The sequence below is a fragment of the Barbus barbus genome (genome assembly GCF_936440315.1).
Source record: "Barbus barbus genome assembly, chromosome: 21".
Taxonomy (NCBI): Eukaryota; Metazoa; Chordata; class Actinopteri; order Cypriniformes; family Cyprinidae; genus Barbus; species Barbus barbus.
Window position 1 is genome coordinate 18,139,965 of NC_136749.1, and position 9,328 is coordinate 18,149,292.

Consider the following 9,328-nt stretch of genomic DNA (forward strand, 5'->3'; position numbering starts at 1 on the left):
TGTGAGAGAGAGAGAGAGAAATATGAAAACGCGTTTCGTTAAGTGCGCCGCCGCTGACCCTGTCCGCTTTCCGTAGTTGGGTATCTTGCCGGTGTCATGTCTACTTTGTTGCTGAACGCGTGGTAGCGATTGTTGCCCATTTTCTACTTTTATTTCGGTACGAGCCTAAAATTATTTATAGTGTGTTATCGGATTTATAGTTCTTTGACCGATTAAGAAATTATTTTGTATTAACGCACTTTTAAAACTGCAGTGTTTTACTTAACTGCTTCACATGTGCAGATTCTGAGAAGTTATTCTGGAAATGGCAGAAATGGTCCAAGAAAAGAGTACAGGCCTAAAATTCGCAGAGGAGCAGCTTCTGCGACATGGCTGGGAAAAAGGTCAAATCAGAACAGATTTTAGGACACACGCAGGCGATTTTATACATCACAAACCCTGTGCATGCATGTCACCGTGCAACTCAACTTTCATATAGATATAAAGAATTCTCCTGCATGATCATTGGCATATGCATGCAAATCGACTGACACATGCCAAGACTGTCCGGTGATGCTAATATTTAGGCACTTGTGTTGTGTTGTAGGTAAAGGTCTGGGAAGATCAGGGAATGGTATTTCAGAAGCTATTAAAGTCAAAATTAAATGTGATAAAGGAGGGGTAAGTAGAGAACATCTTTTTGTTTTAGATAATTGCATTGAATACAGCATGTGGGCAGTTGGCAACATGGACATGAAGTTTGTTTATAAACATTTATGTATAATGGACAGTTGTGGTGCTCTAACTGGTTCACCATCCTAACCCCATGTCAGTTTCCTAATGTCAGATCATAAAACCAGTATGTATCATAATTATACATGAATTAGAAATGCTGTTGAAAACAGTTTAGTTCAAGTGTAGCATATCTCTCTACAGGTTAATAGTTTTTACATATCTAGCTTTTGAGATTAAGTTGCCAGGTGTTACAGTCTTTACGCACATTATGTCTGTATTTCTGATGTACTGTTTGTATTCAGATGGGCCATAAGGAAGGTGAGCAGTTCAGTTTTCACTGGTGGGACCATGTTTTTAACAAAGCCTCATCAGGTCTGGTTGTGGAGTCAGGGCAGGTAAGTAATATGAACAGGATTTAAATACATTTTTGCAACTACCTCGAAATCATCTCTTCACTGTAGCTGTTATTTTTTTGTTAAACATTACGAATCACATTTTGCAACTATCGCAATTCAGTTTTGTGTAATTTATTTTATTGACATATATTAAGCAGACACTTATCAAAAGTCACTTACAAAGAACATATGCAATTTGTTAAAAACCCAACAATATTCACAAGTGCATTAGAAAGCTAGATTAGTAAATCCGGGGTGGAATGTATAAAAGAAGACTTTTTTCATAGTTTGACAATCAGGCTCCTTAAGTTAATACAAAAAAAAAATTATAAGTTGTCGTAAAAAATAAATTAAAGCAAATGATAGTGTGAAAGAGGGCATGCTTGTTATTTTGGCTCATCTGGTGTTGTCATTGTGGTTTAGAATGGTGTGGTGGTGAAGCCAGTTGACAGCAATGATGGTTTGATCTCCAACAAGAGGCCACGCAAGGCTCAGTAAGCCAAGTCCATGCTCTACGGGTGCTTTGTCAAGGTACAAATAATAAATGAAGAAATAAAATCCAGCACTGATTTAGTATTCGGATTGTGCAGTTGTTGTAAAGTCGTCTGTCTTTGTTCTTAGTCAGCTACACTGCTGTCTGGTGAGGAGAAGCCAGAAAAGACCTCTGATTCAGATGACAGCAGCAGCAGTTCTGAAGATGAGGACCAGAAACTGGACCTTTCCAGCACTACTAAGTATGAGCTGCCAATATTACAAAATCTCAACACATTACTTTAAAAACCTTGTAGTTTTTATTAAAAATTACTTTCTTTTTTTTTGTTATATACAATCATTGTAGAATATTCTGCACTAAACATGTTCTTTCAAATGTTCCTGTTCTGTAAGTGGCATGCAGAAGCAACAAACAAGCTTTTAAAATGTTAGATTTGAAGGTCATTTATGCTTTCAGACGAGCTCAACTCTGTATTTCTGTCTGTCTCTTTTAAGACTATCAGATACAGATCTGCTGAAAGCTTGCGGAGGACGAACAGCTCATAAGTAAGCTCTGATCTCTTCAGGTTTGCACTGTGATGCATCCCAATCTGTCCTTACATAAATTCATGTTAGCCAAATTGGTTTAAATTGTAATACTAGAACTTCTAGCATTTACCCATTTCCATCATCACATTTGAGCAGTACATGAATCATAGATGGCGTAATATCAAATCAGTGTTATTTTAGGACAGGTTATGTTATTGTAGTATAAATAACTTAAAATACAAAATATAAAATGCTAATTTTAGTATTTAAACTATTACCAAGGTAACATTTCTAATTTTATATAAAAACAGTAATAATTCATTGTAAATTCTGAATTATATATACACATACATATAAATACACACACACATGCCAGTTTTGTTGGTTACTTCTATACATGTTTGTTTGTTGTGTGAATAGAGGAGCCAGACATGGACTCACTATGAACGCCAAACTGGCCCGGCTTGAGCAGCAGGAGCAAGAGTTCATGTACAAGTATGGTAAGAAGAGTCACACTGCTGAAACATCCACAAGAAGCACAAATTGTTTAAATCCTGAGGGATGTCCAGAATATGAACAAGAAAACAAAACGAAAGAAATCAAAAAGGCAGGAGGAACCATCAGAGGATAACATCCATGAAGATAGGATGACAAAACACATCCTTTCAAGTAATGATACTGAGGACTGCAAACCCAAAAAGAGGAAAGACTTTAATGTTGCTTCCGTGAACGATGATATGATCGCAGATACAGCGACGAAGAAGAAAAAGAGAAATCACAAAGAAAAAGAAGCACATGAGGACTGTGTTTATGGAGACTGCAGCGTAGACGTGAGCGAGGGATTCACACACACATCAGAAGAGCGAGACGCACACCTGCTGATGGATGACTGCACACACAAGAAGAAGAAAAATAAAAAACGGTCCAAGGTGGATGATGAGACTGCCGACACCGATGAGATCAGTGAGGATTCCATGGACACACAGAACAAGCTGCCACAGGAGGCCAGTACTGAACATCAACAAACATCTGACAGTGCCTTCAGAAAGAAAAAGAAGAAAAAGAAATCCTCTATGGAGCACTATGAAGATGTGGATAACTCAACTATCATGATGACAGTAACAGAGGACACTAGCAACGGAGCACAGATAATGGAAGGACAGGAGAATGATAGGAAGAAAAACAAAAAAAAGAAACCAAGCAAAAAGGAGGAGCAGGAGGTGGTAGAAAATGTGCAGTTTGAGGAGTCTGTGCCAAAGAAAAAGAAAAAAAAGAGCAAAGAGTGAACTGGCATGCTTCTAAACTTACTACAAACACAAGCTGATCAGAATCTGGGCTGAAATACTAGGATCAATTCTCCAGTGTCAGACTATTAGCTGTTCAGTTCACATGTTTGTTATGCAGCACTCGTATTTATTCTTACAAGTCATGGTCGATTTTTAAAGCTTGAGACCCATGGGTGACATGAAATGTTTTTAATGAACTGATTTGTGAGACATTTGTGTAATGCATATTAAATTAAACATTTCCACAATGACAAAAATGTGAACAGCTTGAAGTGATTGGTGTGGAACTCGAAACATTGCTAACAAATCAAACTTCAACTGAACTGGAGAATAAAGTTTTTGATGATTATCTTTTGTGTCTTCTGTGTATGTTGATTGGTCATTTGGGTTTGGTTGGCCTTGAAGGAAGTTGGCCATGTTAAAACGTCCACTTCGCAAATCCATCTATTGTACATGTGACATCTTGCTGATATCCAGCTTTTCAGTGGGTTTTTGCTGGTCATTGACAGAACACAGTCCATGTATCCTTCTGATGGGCCACTGTTCCAGAATCTGAAAGGAAAATATGGAAAGCATTAGATTAGATAATTGCTTTTAACTTGTAACTGTTCCATTATGTTCGGTTCTGGCATTAGAGCCCATGTAGCAGGGTGACTGTAAGGCGGCCTAGTCGCGGGTCAAAACACCGCTCTTCCGTTCCAATCAAAACATCAAACAGGTTCTCCCCACTCAGTGACGCACCCACTGAGAAACCTGATTAAAGTGCTCAAGTAATTGCCGATTCTATTGTATGGAATGTGAAAATAGAGACACCAGCCACCATAGTCCAATGTTTACTGGGAGCCAGAGCGCCTGACATCTTGGCAAATTTAAAAGTGCTGGCTAATGCTAAACGTAAATTCAGTAAGATTGTTATCCACGTCGGCGCTAATGATGTTCGACTTCGCCAGGTGGAGATCACTAAAAATAATTTTAAAGAGGTGTGTGAACTTGCAAGTGCGATGTCAGACACTAATATGCTCTGGTCCGCTCCCTGCTTACAGAGGTGACGAGATTCATAGCAGACTGCTGTCACTCAATGGCTGGATGTTTAAGTGGTGCCCGCAGAATAACATAGACTTTATAGACAATTGGACGAGTTTTTGGGGCAAACCTGACCTGTTGAAAAGAGATGGTGTTCATCCCTCCTGGGGTGGTGCCTCTCTTCTCTCTAGAAATATGGCACATAGTCTTAGAGTCCATACTTGACTAACTGGGGCCCAGGTCAGGAAGCTGACAGACTGGCTAAACCGACCGTCTGCTAGCCGCCTTACGTCACAGAAGTCAGTTAATTCTCAGCACATAGAGACTCCTTCACCCAGATATCACACTATAGAGACTGTGTCTGTTCCCTGAAAACGTGACCCCAAGGATCTAGTTAATTACAGACCGATCTAGTTAATTACAGATCTCAAATCTCCCTTTTCTGTCAAAGATACTAGAAAAGGTAGTATCCTCACAATTATATTCCTTCTTAGAGAAAAATGGTATCTGTGAGGAATTCTAGTCAGGATTTAGACCGTATCATAGTACTGAGACTGCTCTCATTAGAGTTACAAATTACCTGCTTCTATCATCTGATCGTGGTTGTATCTCTTTATTAGTTCTACTGGATCTTAGCGCTGCGTTCGACAGTATCGACCACAACATTCTTTTAAATAGACTAGAACACTTTGTTGGCATTAGTGGAAGTGCCTTAGCATGGTTCAAATCGTACTTATCTGACCGCCAATCAGTTCGTAGCAGTGAATGAAGAGGTATCATATCGATCACAAGTGCTGTATGGAGTACCTCAAGGCTCAGTACTAGGGCCGTTACTTTTCACACTTTATATGTTACCCTTGGGAGATATTATCAGGAGACATGGTGTTAGCTTTCACTGTTATGCTGATGATACTCAGCTCTATATTTCTTCACAGCCTGGTGAACACACCAAATTGAGAAACTAACAGAATACATAGTCGATATAAAAAACTGGATGACGAGTAACTTCTTACTGCTAAATTACGAAAAAACTGAGGTGTTAATTATCGGACCTAAAAACCCCACATGTAATAACCTCGAACACTATCTAACACTTGACAGGTGCTCTGTCATTTCTTCTTCATCAGTTAGGAACCTAGGTGTGCTGTTTGATAGCAATCTTTCATTTGAAAGCCACGTTTCTAGCATCTGCAAAACTGCGTTTTTCCATCTCAAAAACATCTAAATTGCGACCTATGCTCTCAACGTCAAATGCAGAAATGCTAATTTATGCGTTTATGACCTCAAGGTTAGACTATTGTAATGCTTTACTGGGTGGTTGTTCTGCACGCTTGATCAACACACTACAGTTGGTCCAAAATGCAGCAGCTAGAGTCCTTACTAGAACCAGGAAGTATGACCATATTAGCCCGGTTCTGTCAACACTGCACTGGCTTCCTATCAAACATCGTATAGATTTTAAAATCTTGTTAATTACTTATAAAGCCCTGAATGGCTTAGCTCCTCAGTACTTGAGCGAGCTCTTATCACATTATAGTCCTCCACGTCCTCTGCGTTCTCAAAACTCTGGCCGTTTGATAATATAATAATATCTTGAATATCAAAATCGACTGCGGGCAGCAGATCCTTTTCCTATTTAGCACCCAAACTCTGGAACAATCTACCTAACACTGTTCGGGAGGCAGACACACTCTGTCAGTTTAATTCTAGATTAAAGACACATTTCTTTAACCTGTCTTACACACAACACACTACTACACTTCTATTATTCAAATCCGTTAAAAGATTGTTAGGCTGCATTAATTAGATCAATCCGTGTCCGGATCAGATGGTGGATCGGCGCCGGGAGATGATGTCTGCGGCCTTGATCGTCGACGGAGGCCGGACACCTGAATTAGCCCCAGGGACATATCCCCAGTGAAGATCTTGACTAAAAATAAAACAAAATAACTAAATATAATATAAAAATAGAAATATAATACATTTATAAGTTTCAAATTTTAATTAAATCAATAAATAAACAATAATATCCTGGCCAGAGGAGAACTGGCCCCCCGACTGAGCCTGGTTTCTCTGAGTTTTGGTTCCTTGCCACTGTCACCTCTGGCTTGCTCAGTTGGGGACACTTGATTTCTAGTGATTATTGTTTCAGGCTTTGGTCTTACCAGAATATTGTTGTATTTAGACATGTGAATGTAGTCTGCAAGACAGAGAAACAAAACGGGTACATTGTTAGTTAAATCTACTTGTAGACTATTTCAACTGCAACTGCAATATAAAAGCTCTGTGATATTTTATTAGTTAGTTATAACTTTAGGAAATAGGAATAGTTCATATTTAGTCATAAATTACAACATTGACCTGTATTGTCTATATCAACTTGTAGGAAAGTGTGAAATTGTATAACTGACTTACGACAACAGGACACATGAGAAGGTTTCCAGTGTTGTCACAGCATAGTTTCACTTTTCTTGACACATTTGTAACACTTTTGTGTTGGTAATTTTTGAGGTTACATCAGGGTTACGCAACCACTTCTTTTTTTCAGAATTGTAGTTCTGATTGAATACACTTAAACCAGTTAATCATAAGTTTCCTCGCACAGGGTTGGAACACAACTAAATGTGGAAATCCAAATGTAGGACTGAATGATATTTTAGTATTGTTTAAATGAATGAGACAGTGCTTATTCTTACTGAAAGCACTGACAGCTGTTAACGCAGCCAGCAGGAGGAAGTAGAGCAGCCCCAGAAACACAGGAGCTCGTCTATAAGCTGGAGAGATCTGGATGGTGGCTTCTTTTTCTGAATGAGAATGAGACTAGTTTGAGTCCGAGCATATGATAGTTCATGGCCACATTTGACAAATTAAGACTTTTCTAGAGTTAAAAATGTTATTTTTTTTAAAGATTATATGATAGGTATAATACTCCGTGTACTTTCAGTCCAGAGTATCATGTGCTGGCAAAATGATTTTTTAAATGAACACTCTGCAGCTGCACAGGAAAGAGAGGAAGAGAAAAAAATAGCATGTAACTCCTATTTTGAATTTGAAGGAAGTTAAATAATCTGTTTGTCAGTCACATTTGTTCAAAAAAGTAAAGATTTTTTTTTGTTTTTTTTAAGAAATTAAATAAGTATACGGTAAATATAAAATATTTGACATTAACAATGTTTGTAAAAATATTTTATATAAATGCAGAGTTTATATAAAGTATGCATAGATTAGTTTATAAATACACTAAATACATATATTTTATACTTGTATGTATATATATATATATATATATATATATATATATATATATGATATTTTATAGTTTTTTGGTGACTGATCTCTTACCGGTGTTCTCAGGAGGTGTCTGTGAAGTTGATTGTTTTCTTTTCACCTCAGCATGCAATACAGACTCCTCTGACTGTCACACTTTAACAGTAATCATTCATTCATTCATTAAAAACACTTTTAAAGCATTCCAAGCAAACAGAGCAAATGTTGTGGTAACATAATGGTTAAATCTTGTGTTTCTTTGCCATCAACAAAAAAGAAGAACGAAAGAAAGAAAAGAAATGAAAAGAAAAAAGCATACCTGTACCTGTAGATATTTCATTGTCAAATGGCTTGAAGATAATAAATGGCTTGTTGAATAACACAACTCTACTTCCATACCTGTTCACCTTCACAATCCACAAACGCTGTTAAGACAGAAAACAGCAGTATGATTAAATACAGTCAGACAGACTGTGCAGAGACATTTGTGCCATTCAGAATTTGGTAATAACAGAATTTGTCCAGGAAGCGGAACATGCTGCCTCATTTACAACACTAATACTTCTTCAGATTCATACAGAAGGAGGTGTCTAAAGGGTCACGTACTGTTAATTCTACTGAACATTTTACATTCTTTACAAGCTTAATAATATTAAATATAAAATTATATAAGTTTGAAGTATTGTCCAGTAATGTCCACTAACTCACAGGGAACAACGTCTGATCATGTGAATTTTAATGGTATTCAGTTACAATAAAAAAGACTTAATTTGGTTTGGCTGTTGTTTCTCTTTATAAGTGAATAATTTGTCATTTTAAAGAATTGTAAAATGAAGATAACACCATATCATGTAGAGGCTTTGAAAATTAAACTTAAAGGTGCAAGTATGCACTTAATGCTAAACAATTTTCTTGCCTTCGTATTTTTTTTTTTTTTATTCAATAGACTGCCTTTCACTCTGTAAATGAACAAAAGTATATAAGTTGTCAGATGTTAGTTGACTTTAATTATAGGTTGCCTTATTTTTTTTTATTTTTTTTTACTTTTTTACAGTGTATTAAACATTTTCTGTGATCAAATTGTGATTTTGTGTAATAAAGTCATAAATAATGACAGTAGTCCACTATACAATTATGAGAGTAGCTACCTCTTCACTATACATAATATTCATCCTGCCATCCATCCTGGTGATCAGATAGGCTAACTATTTCATCTGATGTATTGTCTTCATCTTGCCACAAGAGGGGGCTGTAAATTAATGTGACAAAATGTAGTAAACATCAAGAATTACAATGATTGTTCAGCCAAAAATGAAAATTCAGTCATTATTTACCCTCATGTTGTTCCATACAGACAGTCTCAGTCATCGTTCTTTTTTATTGTATAGAAAAAAGATGCACTGAAAGTGAATGGTGACTGAGGGTGTCAGTTCCTAACATTCTGCCTAAAATCTCCACAGGAGAAAGAAAGTATTACAGGTTTGGAAGTAATCCAGCAATGGTAGAGTTAACTCCCCAAATTACATCACTCTCGCATTCTGTCCATCCACCCCTCCTCCTTAATTCCTTCGCCCTCCCCCTTCTCATTGTCTATGAAAAGGAGGGTCTTTCTCTCCCCTGTCC

At 37.2% G+C, this 9,328-nt stretch overlaps 1 pseudogene across 1 annotated transcript; it reads left to right on the top strand.

Annotated features, from left to right (window-relative positions):
- The first annotated feature begins 130 nt into the window (after positions 1 to 130).
- LOC306887003 lies at positions 131 to 3,722 on the top strand (annotated as a pseudogene). The gene is made up of 7 exons (XR_013785958.1): positions 131 to 383; positions 587 to 660; positions 1,017 to 1,109; positions 1,533 to 1,640; positions 1,731 to 1,843; positions 2,097 to 2,147; positions 2,550 to 3,722. The product of XR_013785958.1 is annotated as an uncharacterized misc_RNA (transcript).
- Positions 3,723 to 9,328: the final 5,606 nt, after the last annotated feature.